Source organism: Saccoglossus kowalevskii, chromosome 18 (genome assembly GCF_978046115.1).
Source record: "Saccoglossus kowalevskii chromosome 18, keSacKowa6.1, whole genome shotgun sequence".
Classification (NCBI taxonomy): Eukaryota; Metazoa; Hemichordata; class Enteropneusta; family Harrimaniidae; genus Saccoglossus; species Saccoglossus kowalevskii.
In genome coordinates this window covers 5732645-5749594 of record NC_140658.1, presented here as the reverse complement: position 1 = coordinate 5749594, position 16950 = coordinate 5732645, and the positions used below count along the sequence as shown (strand labels likewise).

General features: G+C 38.1%; 1 protein-coding gene across 5 annotated transcripts in view; it reads right to left on the bottom strand.

The window, feature by feature from the left end:
• LOC100375029 (uncharacterized) overlaps positions 1-16205 on the bottom strand; it is a 35918-nt gene extending 19713 nt beyond the window's left edge. For 3 of the 5 annotated variants that reach the window (XM_085493097.1, XM_002735277.4, XM_006817123.3), the window contains exon 1: positions 8049-8175. The gene's annotated coding sequence lies outside the window, so the exon portion shown is untranslated. Of the gene's footprint in view, positions 1-8048; positions 8176-16080 lie in introns of those variants that run through there. The other 2 variants (XM_006817120.2, XM_006817124.2) reach the window with 1 other exon arrangement.
• Positions 16206-16950: the final 745 nt, after the last annotated feature.

Genomic DNA, 16950 nt, shown 5'->3' with positions numbered 1-16950 from the left:
ATCCGGAATCCCCGATGTTTGAGGCCACTCTATTTTAATGATTGTCTGATGTTATGATGAAATCTAGACATTATTTTCTGGCTTAATAACCCAACAATTCAGTCTGAGAGCAGAACCTTAAAAGGCGGTTGTCGTCGCGCCACGTCCTGTTCGATATGGAGGACACATAGTGACGTATACAACGCGTGTAAAATACATTGTCTGTTTACATGAAATTCGAACACGCGCTACGCGACGACCACCGCCCTTTAAATTACAAAACGACGCTCCCGCGAAGTGCGGTGACAGCTTCGCCCCTCCCTCATGTCACACCATTTCAAGTTGGACAAAAGTCAGCGTGACAGTCGCTGTACGTATAGTGATAACGAGACGCCTGTAAGAACAAGAACAAATAAGTGTATCCTCGGGGGCGGAGCTACGTCACAGACGTTCTACGTTGCTAAGACGCGCGCCACTGTACCACGTATTTCTATGGGCTTTGTGCGCGCTGCTGTGGAACGCCGGTGGAGCCGGTGAAAACTCGAAAAAACAACACAAACTCAACTTTGAAGTAATCCTGAACAACCAAATTTATATATGTTACACACGTAGGACTAATCTTGTTACACTGTTCAGGGGACTCTCAACAACCATCGCAAAGTACCGTTTTCTGCGAGTATTTGGTCTTTGTTTTCACCGCGAGGGTTGCCAGGCGGTAGAAATTGCCCGGATGTCCGCCCCCGAGGATTGTGGGTAGGTATCATACGCATACATTCATATTTAGTTTACTGTTAATACCATGTGCCTACAATCGGTCTGGGTAAACATTGGTTCGCGGAAACAGATATCGTGGTATTTGCCATCAGTCTTCAAGAGGTATACGAGACAGAATCAACATTTATTTCAATAAACAAATAAATAAATTTTGTTTTTATGTTTCGTGAATTATAGTAAGATCAGCAAAAAATTATTTAATAACCTATATATTATGTTTTAATAGTATAATAAGATTATATCACCATGACGCTGGCGTCATCGTGCCTCGCCAGACAGCGCCGCCAGCCTACGTAAGGAATTGAAATCACGCGATAGGTCGTGGGAACCAGGTCGGGGATACAGGCCAGCCGTGGTGATATATTATTTTGTGAGTGTTCGTTCATATATCCGCATTCTGACTCTCTAATTGCGCGAGTTAGTCTGACAGGTCGTCAATTTTACCGTTTTTACTAAAATCTGATTTGTTTCCTTTTAGAGAATTAAAAATCGCCAATTCGCGATGTAAATAATTTCTCTCAATATTTACTGACAACCAGAGAGACCGGGTTATGGGTAATTAGTCAAAACATGTCAAGCATACAAAGCTAGCTCAATTAAACTTTCTGACATCTGTTCTATAATTGGCGATAATTTCAAAGGCCAGCCCAGAATATTTAATGGATTCTGCCAAATGCAGTTGTATTAAATGTCACTGTACTTTGTGTTGTTATAATCAATATTACAGTGTAATATGCAATGACTGGGATATAATATCACGTGACTGCTGCACCGCGACCATCTTTAATTAACCAATGAGCGTTCTAGAATTTACTTGACTATATATCGGCATTATATCGAAATGATATAATATCACGTGACTGCTGCACCGCGACCATCTTTAATTTACCAATGAGCGTTCTAGAATTTACTTGACTATATAACGGCATTATATCGAAATGATATAATATCACGTGACTGCTGCGCCGCGACCATCTTTAATTAACCAATGAGCGTTCTAGAATTTACTTGACTATATATCGGCATTATATCGAAATGATATAATATCACGTGACTGCTGCGCCGCGACCATCTTTAATTAACCAATGAGCGTTCTAGAATTTACTTGATTATATATCGGCATGATATCGAAATGATATAATATCACGTGACTGCTGCACCGCGACCATCTTTAATTTACCAATGAGCGTTCTAGAATTTACTTGATTATATATCGGCATGATATCGAAATTATATAATATCACGTGACTGCTGCACCGCGACCATCTTTAATTTACCAATGAGCGTTCTAGAATTTACTTGATTATATATCGGCATTATATCGAAATGATATAATACCACGTGACTGCTGCGCCGCGACCATCTTTAATTTACCAATGAGCGTTCTAGAATTTACTTGATTATATATCGGCATGATATCGAAATGATATAATACCACGTGACTGCTGCGCCGCGACCATCTTTAATTAACCAATGAGCGTTCTAGAATTTACTTGATTATATATCGGCATGATATCGAAATGATATTATATCACGTGACTGCTGCACCGCGACTATCTTTAATTTACCAATGAGCGTTCTAGAATTTACTTGATTATATATCGGCATGATATCGAAATGATATAATACCACGTGACTGCTGCGCCGCGACCATCTTTAATTTACCAATGAGCGTTCTAGAATTTACTTGATTATATATCGGCATTATATCGAAATGATATTATATCACGTGACTGCTGCACCGCGACCATCTTTAATTTACCAATGAGCGTTCTAGAATTTACTTGATTATATATCGGCATGATATCGAAATGATATTATATCACGTGACTGCTGCACCGCGACCATCTTTAATTTACCAATGAGCGTTCTAGAATTTACTTGATTATATATCGGCATGATATCGAAATGATATAATATCACGTGACTGCTGCACCGCGACCATCTTTAATTTACCAATGAGCGTTCTAGAATTTACTTGATTATATATCGGCATGATATCGAAATGATATAATATCACGTGACTGCTGCACCGCGACCATCTTTAATTTACCAATGAGCGTTCTAGAATTTACTTGATTATATATCGGCATTATATCGAAATGATATAATATCACGTGACTGCTGCACCGCGACCATCTTTAATTAACCAATGAGCGTTCTAGAATTTACTTGATTATATATCGGCATGATATCGAAATGATATAATATCACGTGACTGCTGCACCGCGACCATCTTTAATTTACCAATGAGCGTTCTAGAATTTACTTGATTATATATCGGCATGATATCGAAATGATATAATATCACGTGACTGCTGCACCGCGACCATCTTTAATTAACCAATGAGCGTTCTAGAATTTACTTGATTATATATCGGCATGATATCGAAATGATATAATATCACGTGACTGCTGCACCGCGACCATCTTTAATTAACCAATGAGCGTTCTAGAATTTACTTGATTATATATCGGCATGATATCGAAATGATATAATATCACGTGACTGCTGCACCGCGACCATCTTTAATTTATCAATGAGCGTTCTAGAATTTACTTGATTATATATCGGCATGATATCGAAATGATATTATATCACGTGACTGCTGCACCGCGACCATCTTTAATTTACCAATGAGCGTTCTAGAATTTACTTGATTATATATCGGCATGATATCGAAATGATATAATATCACGTGACTGCTGCACCGCGACCATCTTTAATTTACCAATGAGCGTTCTAGAATTTACTTGATTATATATCGGCATGATATCGAAATGATATAATATCACGTGACTGCTGCACCGCGACCATCTTTAATTAACCAATGAGCGTTCTAGAATTTACTTGATTATATATCGGCATGATATCGAAATGATATTATATCACGTGACTGCTGCACCGCGACCATCTTTAATTAACCAATGAGCGTTCTAGAATTTACTTGATTATATATCGGCATGATATCGAAATGATATAATATCACGTGACTGCTGCACCGCGACCATCTTTAATTAACCAATGAGCGTTCTAGAATTTACTTGATTCTATATCGGCATGATATCGAAATGATATAATATCACGTGACTGCTGCACCGCGACCATCTTTAATTAACCAATGAGCGTTCTAGAATTTACTTGATTATATATCGGCATGATATCGAAATGATATAATATCACGTGACTGCTGCGCCGCGACCATCTTTAATTTACCAATGAGCATTCTAGAATTTACTTGATTATATATCGGCATGATATTGAAATGATATTATATCACGTGATTTGTGACCACATTGATAACCTCACGTTCTCCCCTGAAAGTGCGTGCACTGATTTACTTTCTGCCGAAATAAATTAAACCAATGCATATATTATATAGTTTGTATATATGATGTAAAAATACCGGTATATGCGTCTAAATCGCAACGCGACTAGTCGTTATTACTCACAGAAATAACAAAAACAAAATCAAAACGAATCAGCTGAGAGACTGTCACGTGAGTTCAGTAATAAGACATGTTCAGTCTACTGAAGACTTATTCCCAGTTCAGTCTATTGACTCTACCAAAGTTGTAGGTATTATAAACAAGCGGAAACTCTTGAAAACTAGCAACAATGCAGCTGTATAATCACCATATTAGAGGCAGGAACGCGGTTATATTAGAGCTTGAGACATTGGCAAGCGTCGGGCGATGTAAGAATGCGACAACTTTGTCGCCATTGTGGATTTTTTTTAACGACAATGACAATGATTTAAACTTCGTACATTCACATAATTTCATATTTATAATAGACGAGGCAGGTGACAGGATGTGTGAAAATATAACAGGAAACGGTGTTATTTGAAATGTATGTTGTGTATGCCACGTGGATAGTCACGTGATGAATTGTACTAGATGACATCCAATACACTAGTCATCAATCTCCGGGTAGCCGTGGTGTTGTTTTACGCAGTTGAAGCTATGCAGTCAATGGAATACCACGAATATTCATATCATTAACGTCACTGTGCGAATGACTGTACAATTTTAATATATACTTATTGCATATAAGATATATTATCCACAAATATCTGAAATTAAGGAGGTGTTTTTTTTTTACATTTTAACATCCATGCCGAGATGCATTCTATGATCAAATTCATATGCAGGGACTGCGCTGTGATTGGATGCGTGGAATGTCGACTCCTTGACTGGTTACTTGATAACCGCTGCGAGGTGCATCCGCTGGCTAGGGAAAATATTAATGAATCGCTGTATTTACTGAGCAATATGATCTTGTTATCAATAGACCTTAGTTTTTCTAGGGTATATGTGATATCAAACAATGACGCACTGTCCAAAGCCGCACCATCGACATTTCTGACTTGATTGTCACGCAATTGCGCCACTCCCCCGTCGTTTTTCAATAAATATAATGGCTGTCTTTATCGTTACCAAGTAAAACGAAGGTTACTAAACTTTACACAGAATTGCGGTCAAGTACCGGCCTAGACTGACCATTCTTTTTTCTTTCTTGCTCCATTCTGCTCTAGCTGTTTCTGGGGATACATTAAGAGGGGATTGGCCAATTGAATTATATATACAATACATACACACACAGACGATGTGATGTCGTAGCCATTCATATTTACTCTATACAACGAAACTTAAGTTACGGTCGTTACCCTGGCAGACCTAGTGACCTTACATGAAAACACAGTGCTGCACATTTGACCCATGCCTGTCGTCGACAATCGAAATCGAAGACGTCAACTCAATCCATCTCATTACCAACGTACAGTGTCCAGACACAACAGCGTAAATTTATAAAATGCGTCAGTAGGATGTGCTTGATATGCAGAATCCTAAACAATTCCAACTCTTTTTTTTATATTTATTATCAAAACTGCAATTATAAACTCAAACATTCAGAAACATTCTTCCGTGGCGATGTCAGAATAATATGTGATAATTAATGATATACTATATTAGAATAGCTAAGATTTGTTAGAAATCCGATCAAGCTAATATTTAATATCATGTTTCGTGGACCGATCTTAACAAGAGATTAGGTAACTCTGCATTCTGTCTCCCAATAAATACATTGCGTATCCGGGTTTTACCATGGTGGGGTTGCCCGAGTTGTCAAAAAATTAGAGATGAGTGGTGATGTCCTGGTAATTAATGGACATCGAAATTTACAACTCTTTGGTAAATAACCCCGAGTACATGTTTGGTTTTGGGGTTCATAACTCTAGGCTATACAAAGAGCTACTTGGCAACATAATACCGTTTCCCGTGACCATCTATTCATATTTTAAAGCCATACAACAACGTTAGTGTGTACATATACAATTTTTGTGATATTTTTAAAGATAAGCTCAATTGTTTGTGCCGTATGAAGTGGAAAAACTTCTAAAGAACATTTTGAATTTGAACATTATTTAGATAAAATTGAAAAAAAATCATAGAATAGCTTATACTAAATTTAGAACTTCCGCACATTATCTTCCCATTGACTCCGGTAGATATAACGGTCACGGTATTTCGAAGGAAAAAAGGCTATGTAACTGAGAAACATTACATTTTATATTGTAATAATTGTCAAATCAAAGAACACTGAATGATCTAGATTCCTTGCAGCTCCATACATCTATGCTCCAAAGTTGGAAGATTCTAGTATAGATTCTAGCGTGGGTGAATTATTTCTTAATATTGTTTAAAGTAATGATTCTTTCATTCTTAGCATTTTTGCAAAATTTATTTTCTATATATTTTGATATGTTTTAGTTCTGTAAACTATGTTGTCCTGAATGTTGTTGTGTTTGTTGTTGTTATTATTATTGGACATTACTCAAGGTTTTCTTGGTGCGTTCCGAATAAAATATCATATCATACCATACATGTATATATATATATATATATATATATATATATATATATATATATATATATATATATATATATATATATATATATATATATATAATATATATATGTTGCAATCGCTTAACACGTGAGACAATGTTTTTGCTGAAATAAGAATATCTACGCAACTGGGATAATTTCTCGGTTATCGATAATGTACCCATCACAATACGGCGTATGGGAGTATGTAAAGGAAACTCGTCCAATCGGCACAGCTGTAACCGCGATTGACCTTAGGATGACCCAGTTAGGTCCGGGTTTTAATACGTATTTGACAGAGCAAAGCCTTCTGGGTAGCTTTTACCACATGTCCAGTATATACAAACGTGCACACAGTGTAGGCGCAGTCTCCAACCACTATGTTTACAAAAACCATACACACTTTGTTCAAGGACACCATAAACACAGGGAGTGTGGCCCAATTTCCAAAGTCGGAGGTCAACGCATTGATTATTTTGTAAACAAATGTGTTCTTTGACAGGTGTGGATTCCCTGGTGATTACTCATTCCATTTACGACGTTTGAACTGTCCTTTGTTCTTATGAACGGTAATTACGCAATATCCGTCAAAATACACATACAGACCAAGTAAATCGTCAACAAATCTATCATATTCAACCCTAAATAGAACACACACAATAATTCAGTCGTGAAATTCAGCAAAAACAGGAATTTCACAGCATACAGTGCAAATAGAATCAAAACATTACGTATACGACACGGCACGTAGTGATGGCGAGTCACTTTGAAAAAAACAATAATTTACCCTGAAATAGTGCACACATGGACGGTAAAGGGGAATATCAGTCATGGTGTTTAGACTAAAAAACAAATTACGTCTCGTGTGTCAGTTCAATTCTGTTTTGATACTTGATGACTCTTGAAAATCAATGGACGCGTACATGGTGGGGCCTTCTCAACGACCGTTGTTGATCAATGAACGCGTCGCAGAGATTGTATGCTTGGTCTCTACGGAATCAGCGTCGCGTCCCACTAGTACTAGAAGTCTGACGCAGCACGGGAGACTCGATCATGATAATTACACAGCTCAGCTGTAGCCGAGGCTAGGAAACCCCACAAAAGCACGATACGAGATATTATGTTAAAACACATTTCCCGCCAAGTACAACATGGGTGTGGTTTAACTGTTAGTCTTCGTCTAGCAGAACGCTGTTGATACTTAGCCTTTGCAATCATGGTCGCTCGATGGTGTGCCCAATTGGCACAAATAAAGTGAATACAACGTGCGGACCACTGAATGCGCGAAGGCGAAATCTATTCAAAACACTGGCCACACAAAAACAGATCTCTCTCCCGTAGTCGTACGATACCGTTATACAAAAGTATTAAAATGCAACGTTCTAACAATCGCTTTAACTTACCGAATACGATATGATGCGGGTTTTTAAACGCAGAATCTTAATACTCGGGAGTGAAATTCAAATGAAACGAACACGTCTGTAGCATTTAAACTAATGACACATGCGCACATTACTTACAGTCTCAGATGTATACAACAAACAATGGGGGTCGATAACCCAGGCAGACAGACTGATTGGACGAAATAATTGTCACGTGATTACGAAGGATAAACAAATAAGACGGGGTTCGTGTATAGGACAGAGTACAGTAAATACTGTGAGTCATACATGGCGGGTGGCGATAGTGAATGGAAGCGCCGGGCAATGTAACGTATCATATAGCGTACGCAAGGTTGGTTGTAACCGGAATTGACAAGGAATTACTGTTTTGTTTACTTCGACATGGCTGTTAACGTCCAAACGTTATTGGGATATCCCTTCTTTAAGTTGAATTCGTCCCTGACATAAGGAAATGACGTCATTATTCACTACACGAATGATCAATACTAGTTTCTGACACTGTGATCCCAAATTGAATAAATTTGTAATGAAAGACCCTTTCTTTGGAATCAATACAATGTTCCGAGTTATGCGACTTTCTGGTTTGATGACCAGCAAAAGTTTGCTCACCAAATCACTTTTCAAATCATTTTCCATCAAACAAATTAAGGGTTGATCAATTGAAATCGAGGGGAATCTGTTTACGTATCCAAAATTGTTTGCAATTTCATTTTTTTGTTAATTTCATCAGAATGTTCCCCAAAATGTCAGAAATAAGAAATGTGTCGTAATAATTGGTGATTTGGGATAAAATTAGACCCCCCCCCCCCTTCCGAATACAAACAAAGCACGATGAATACAAATAAAACAATGACATAGCATCTCTTGTTCTTTTTTTAAAGTTACGTTTTGTGGATGTTCAACTCACTAATCAAAAAATCGTCCAGAAAATAGATAACGGACTGGAAATTTAATACTGAGTTTAACCACAGTCCCTCAACGTGTTGAGGAACTGTGGTTTAACAAATACTGTAACAGTATCGAGTCCTTGAACCTCAGTGTTTATTTGGGACTAAAAGGCTCAACACGTGTAATGGAATGACCTACTATGATATCGGCGGAACAAATACGCTCGGAGTACACCGTCACGGGGAATCCGTGATTTCGATATAAGTCATCGTCCTTGAAGAACCTAGCATTATTTATACCGACGAGATACCAACACATTGTGCGGTATGACTACACAGACAGTGAGATGACGTATAAGTGTAATGGTGTTATAAAAACAATTCTTAACGACACATGACCGAAAAAAAAAATGCCTACCACAAGTGTTGTTATTGTTTTTAAGACGGACTCGAAGGTCAATCAACTCAGAGAGCAGCAAATTATCAAGTAGACTAGATTATACGAGATTATGTTTTATATTGGAGGGAATTACATTAAAGGGATTATATTATATTAGACTAACTTATATTAGATTTGATATTATTATTTTGATAATAAAATTTGTTGCTATTCTTCACCTATGACATTTCGTATTTTGGAGAAAAGTGAAAACGAACCTACAACCCCGATGTACAAACGAGTCATTCGGATTTTACATAAAACTGGTGAACATGCATATATGTGTAGTGACTTGTTGACCTTTTAGAATTAATTGATGAAGTGTGACCTCGTTACGTGCAGATTCGTTTTAATTAGGTGTCTATCTGTGGCATGACCGATTTTAGATCCCGGCAGAATAATTCGTTAACATGGCAATAAGTGAACACTTCAACCGAACGGAATAGACAGTAAGACACGATTTCACAGTAACGAAATGTGGAATTCATTCCATTATTAATTCATTGACCTCCAAACGTTTAGAGAAAATAAGTTTATAATGTATTTATGTAATTGTTTATAATTGAATACAATATAACTCAGCATTTGAGATCAACAAATAATATCATAATTACATAATTAGTGATCTAACTATTTATTCGCAATTATAAGTCTATAATTTGTGTACAGTTTTTGTCTGATCAGTTTTTCTCCAGGACATACTACGTGTTGATAAATACTATTCATAAACACGTGCCATGCAATTTTGTTATCTTCAGTTACGTCGACTTGATCGTCTTAACGAAAGATGATACTTAGTTTATAACTGCAATACGTGCCTGGTATCTTCTCAGCAGTCTGATCGGGAAATATGACCCTCTGGGCACTCCACGGTGTCAACCACATACCCTTTTAAAGTCTATGTCCTAACGAAGTGCCACGTCATCAATAGCAAATTATTATGATGAATTTTACAGATTGTGTATTGTTTATTCGGGGGATATTGTCGTACTTAAATTTCGGTGTCATGGCAACGACACGGCACGCATCGTTAGATTGCAAATGGTATCTTCCCTAGAAATCGTCACTGTGGTTAAAATTCAGTCATTATGATTTGTTTATTAAAAGTTTTCTAAACTCAAATGCCAATTAATTTGAAACAAGGTATCACGCACATTAAAAACAACAAATTTTACATAATATACACATACAACATGATGGTGCCCACAGTTTGAAACTCGCCAAAAGTTACCAAACATGTTCGTTATTCACACACAATACCATCCACCATTCCGGATATGAAGTAAGATATTACAATATATTTTAAATACCGCGGATAGCGATTAGGGGTCGTCGATCTTCTTCAATTAAGTTAAAGGTTCATAAATGTCCGAGATTTCACCAATTCCTGCTTTGATAACAGACACACACACGCACGCACGCAAGCACACACACACACACACACACACACACACACGCACACACAAACACCCACACACACCCACGCACACACACACACGCACGCACGCACGCACGCATGCACCTACACACATACACAGTTACGTCACATTGATATTAAACTTGATACATATTATTACTATTCACGATTCTCAAATAAGTTTATAAACAACAAATTTGTCACAGTTCAGCGTGTTTAAGTATTTGTATTCGAGTATTCCATTTAATTTTATTCGTTCTCGACCACTATTTGCCCACATCTAAATGTTTGATTTGATACACAGAGAACTAATATCGAACGAGTTGCTGACATGATACGAACACGCACCAATGAATAATTTATTGAAACTGACTGACCCTTAATTTACGACATTTTGAGACTGCCCCTTATTTCGTTCATCTCTTAAATATGATTGCGCTTTATCATGAAATTTATCGCTGAAATCACGACGCATCCCGTATTATGTAGTCTGTAATTATCGGTTGCAAAGGGAAAGGTTATTAGCCGCTTCAGCCATGACAGGCCTTTTCACAAAAGAGTGTTCCTAATACTAAGTAAAACTGCTGTTATATTTTTATTTCATAATTACGATTAATTAGAGCTGTGTCTATTTATCACACTTACTCGTCAACAGGATATGTCGAACATTTTTTTTCTACACAAATAAGCGTTCTATGATTTTCAATGGTATCAAGTAAACTTTAAGATCGGGAAAGACGGGACGAGCAGTTGCAATCGTCCCCATCAGACATGACGCCATTTTCCATCATCTATTAATACCGAGTGTTTGTTGGGGTGGACAGAACGTACGTGTACTGTAATTTACACTGCTGAGTCAGCAGTCGGTTTGGGACTACCAACAAACAAAACCGCCCAGAAGCCTTGAGGCGACACAGCGCATCACGCCTATGTGTATAATATACAATCCGATACGTTCATGTTAAGCTAACTTCATCGGAAAAGGACCTGCTATCTCCAGCATTTCAGTCGATTTCTTGAAATCAATACTGCTGTGAAATGTGTTTTTTTTCCGCGCGTATACCCCGTGAACTGCGTACTACTTTTTTGTTAACATTATCATGATGGGCGCTAACCCCCTGTTTTCCCCGGAAATTGTGAATTCGACCCTCTTGTATTGTCCTGAGACTTGTAAAGTATCTCCGAGATGATTCAGACTTCTGTTGAAAACCAAGAATAACAACGGTCAGTAGTCACGACTTAATAAGGAAATGCCAATTCTTTGAATTGGTGATGATTGGCTACTGTTAAATGATAAATTGGTCACGGTTATTGATGTCCCGCGGACCCGACCACAGCAGCAAGGCGACGCCACGCTGACCTAGCAGTCAGGCAGACGACACATCGTGACATCCTTTGAGAGAAAGTAACCGCTGTTATTGCTGTGTTCGCGAGGACCATCGGTCGATGAAACAATGACCAAAGAGCAAATGAAATGTACATCAGATGTTTGTACACAGCAAAGTTGTCTGAGACACTTCCAGAATGCACAGCGCTGTTGAATAAATAATCATGACATCCCTCTCATAATCATGTTGTTTCCTTTATTATAAATGTAACGCGGACTACTGTCTATAAATAAATAAATAAACAAACAAACAAACAAACAGACAAACAAACAAACAAACAAACAAACAAATAAATAAATAAATAAATAAGTAAATAAATAAATAAATAAGTAAATAAATAGGTTTTTGGAAAAGAACGAAGGCCAACGCGAGAGGTTGGACATTCGGGGCAATTGATTAGAGATTACGTAATTCTTGCTCTGTGCCGATTTACCTTATCATTTGAACTTTTACGTCGATCGTTACCATGCTAAATATGTACGTAACAAGTCAGACATTACTGAAACCACCCGCACATTTTACGATCCAGGTCTTTCTCAAGAAAAAAATAACTCGACTCGACGAATATTTGCGTATGTAGATTACTTTGAACGTAATGACCTTGTTGCACGTGCAGCACTGCGTGTGTCGGTACGTACGGCAAATACTAATGTTTACCGTATCCAATGACTATCTAATGTAAGCCAGTCGTAACCAGGTACGACGTCTCCAAAACCAGCTAAGACAATTTAAATAATTGATAAATATATGTCCCATATGCAAATATAATATTTTTATTTAAAATTAGGTATTTCTTCCCCGACTATTAGTCCATATCTAAACAGTGTATGTTACTAGCGGTAATAACCATGTCGCAGTTACTATAAAGCGGAGGGGTCGCCACCTGCGCACGCGCAAGCGACAATGACGACACGCGCTAACAACGCAAAGGCTCATGGGTAGACGCGTGTTCGTAAACGACGACACGCGTCCGTCTGCCGCATGCGCAGGGAAGACTCCCCTGATACAACACAATGTTTCATCTGTTATAACCGTAAGATCATGTGACTACTTTGAGGAAGTTTGTACTCAAAATAGTAAACTAATCAAGATAACCACACACAGTTGTGTACCTTGTTCAGAGCGGACATTACGGAGTTGTTGGATTGTAATTTATTGTGTTTCAATTTTAACAGCTTTGGAGGCAAACTACGTGCTTAGACAGGTCGAGGAAATATATGTAGTTACCAGCGTTTATAAGACAAGGGTATACTGCTTTCTAGCCCTGAGTACAGTCCTGTAGGTTGGCCTCCTTCCGCTGATCAGTCGGCCCCCACAGTCCTGAGAAGTCGCATAGAGCAGGGATTCGACACTATTGTGAAGGAATGTATTGGGCGATTTAAGAGGCATTCAGCTTTGCAGTTAAAAAATAAGCAGGTCGTCACGTCTAACTATTCTGAATGCCTTAACTGGAAGTGAAATTACATAAGATTTCCCACTCTAGTCGATCAAATCGACATTTTCCAACGTCAACCGAAAGTATACGCCGCCATCTTGTTCTTGACGTATTTATAAACAAAACGTTGTTTCGTTGCGTAAAACTAGTTTTTGCCAACGTTCCAGTGCTGTAGGTTCGTTTTTCGGCCACACAAAGGGTATTTGTGATCGCTGGATTTGATCGATAGATGTTTTAGCTGGTTACAATCATGTAAACTGCAGAACGGTTCTCCGCCATAAATTTGTAGGCGGGTGTCGAATCCCCGGTCTATGCGACTTCTCAGGACTGTGGGGGCCGAATGATCAGCGGAAGGAGGCCAACCTACAGGACTGTACTCAGGGCTAACTGCTTTCATAACCATGCACGGAGATATGCGTTGAAGATCTCGAGAAACGCGAACTCTCGCGATTTGCCAACGCTTAACGCCTCAGTAGTTCCTTAAGTAATAATTACTTATTTTCAAGGAGACCGAGATATCAGAAAATATACATAACCATAACACATCTTATAAAGAAATCACTCAAATTAAAGTTACATTACGAAATAATGTCAAATTAAATCACTTAAATTAAAGTTACATTACGATTTGAAAATGCTTTAGAAATGTTCGATTGCGTAAACAGAAAAGAGCGAGATCTGCATTAAAAACGCGATTACGCGCACTGCGAATAATCAAGGCCTCTCGCAGAAATGATCCGAGATGAACATGAATCAGTTCTTCCACAGACTCACTAATTTGCATTAGGATTTCTGAAAACGTAGGTTTCTCCGTTATTCTGTGATCGTCTCGCATTTCGCGCGACTTCTTTATTTCGCATGAGATCTTTGTTGCATATAATAACTGATACAAGTCGGGTATTAGATTGACCCTTCAGAGGTAAATTCTCATTAGACGATATTTATAGGAGCGTTTCAAGATTGAATATCACTTTTTGTTTGAAACACAATAATATTTATGCTTTACCCAATCAAGAAGGACCACATATTCTCAGTTATTAGACTGGAGCAATACATTTTTTCGGGTATCCATAGCAATCGCGTTCCAATCGCGTTGCCTAGCTCAGCTGCAGCAAGGACTCCGAGAAAACCGTGACTTGCCATCCTATTATTTTAGATACCTAAAAGCATAATACTTAAGTAATTGTTTAATGTCAGCGGTTGGGATGTTACGTCATTTACTTATCTTAATTGTCGGTTTTACATTTCTTCAGTTTCTGTGTTCGATGGTGGATTTAGACTGAGAAGACACATATACGCATATCCCAGAATGCAACACGGCAATCTATATTTTCCTGGACAGGTTTTGATCAGGGAAGTAAACTTCAATTAAATTTGGTCGTTAACAATTCTTACCAAATTGATCATCAATAAATATGTTATTTCAATATCGACTCGAATTTTGCAGTCTAGTAGATTCAGTTCATGTCGTAAATACTACTGCCACTAAGGCGAATCGTTGTTTCCAAGAAGAACAAAAAAAACACTAAATAAAAACTTATTAAAATATGGAATTTACTAAAGAACATATTTTCCCATTCCATTGCTTTACGAAAATTATTTATTTTAGACGTGTCGCTACAATCAACTGCATATTCGAGGTCCCAGGTATGACCTCGCTGAAGCAGGCCTTCACGAGAAGCGGGGTTATCAGTGGTTGTGTGTCGGCAAATTACAACGTTTGTAACCAGATATCGGGACACGCATGAGTTCACTCAGTTCGATAATGCCGAAAAATGCAAACAATAAATCAACTTAAACAGCCAATGAAAACACCCAGAAAGACAATGTGAAAGTACCCCGTTGGGTTGAGTGACGATGGAATGCATGCGAACGATGAATGAATGAATTAATGAATGAACGAATAAATAAACAAATTAATTTGGTTGTATTGAAACACAATTACGATCCCGCTTTCATTCTGCACTAGACTGAATGTGTTCAATCAACTGCCAAATTTCAATAAATCCATTCAAGCATTTCCTAGACAACAACGCTTTACCCATTTTTTTCCCAAATCATCAACGGGCATCATCAATAGCAGGTGTATACGTGTATTAAGTGGCCAGCCCGGAAGAAACTCAACACATATGACGACAGCCTGATGGCCGTAATACAGCAGCCAATTTAACAAACGGGCCCAGTAAGATTCATCTCGCGACCGTGACTAACATGGGCTCAATGGACACATATGCCTGAAGATCCGTACGAAAACTTCTGTACGGTGACGGAATTATAGAGAAGCATGTTTGAGTCGGCAAGTTGCACTAACTCAATAACTGAACAACCAGTACTGCCGTCCCTGGACGACGATAACAAGGATGTCCAAACTAAAACAAAGCCACAACATTTCGAAGACCCCACTCTCGATATAAAGTGTATACATACATTGCATATCAAAATAGTCATAACATAACATTAACTCACCGTGAGTGAACAGCTTATCTTGACCGCTACGACGTAGAGCAAGAACCAACTACGAAAGCAATCCACAGTGATCGTGAAAAAAAAGGTGTGACCCTAAAATGCAGAGCGCTTGTTCCGCTTTAGACTAAGTTCCTTTTATGTAAATTCTTTGATAGCTGCAATTGGATAGGCTATTTGCACACCCACGCATTCACCGTGTCTACCGTAAAACTTCTATGGTAAAATAAGCACGATAAAGACACCCTAGAAAACGAGGTCTATGATAGTACTGTGATATATCTGTAATCAGTTAGTGTTTGTCACGGTGATGGAACGAGTCACGTCAACGAGCAATGAGTCCGAACATTGGTCTGTCCATATCTCAGACCGGCGCTTATAATTACAAACTGATAGTGCATAGAGGGTTCGCGGTTATACGTATAGAGACATACATAGACGACACAGTGAACTTGTCAGATAATGGCACAGTGCATACCTGACTCACTATAGTTATATCACGTCATAGAACTACATTCGGTAAAAAATATTAAAATGAATTTCGTGAATTCTGCAAACTTTCGTAGCTGAAATGACCCAATTGTGTATGTTTTGATGCAGTCAAACCAACAAAAGTACCCGGATTGCATTCTTCTGGGGTCATAAAAGTGGAACATTGTACATGGAATGAACGTCACATGACATCATGCATTTATTCGTCAATGGGGGTCTTCATTTTGATTTTTAAAGTTTTACTGTCAAACTTACTCCCCAGCGTGCACCCAGTTAGTCAGTAGGTTATTTATATACATGGGTGTAATACTCTACGCCTACGTCATATCAGTCGTGCGCTTATATAGTCTACGGTCTGTTTTATTTAACCGTGTATAGTCA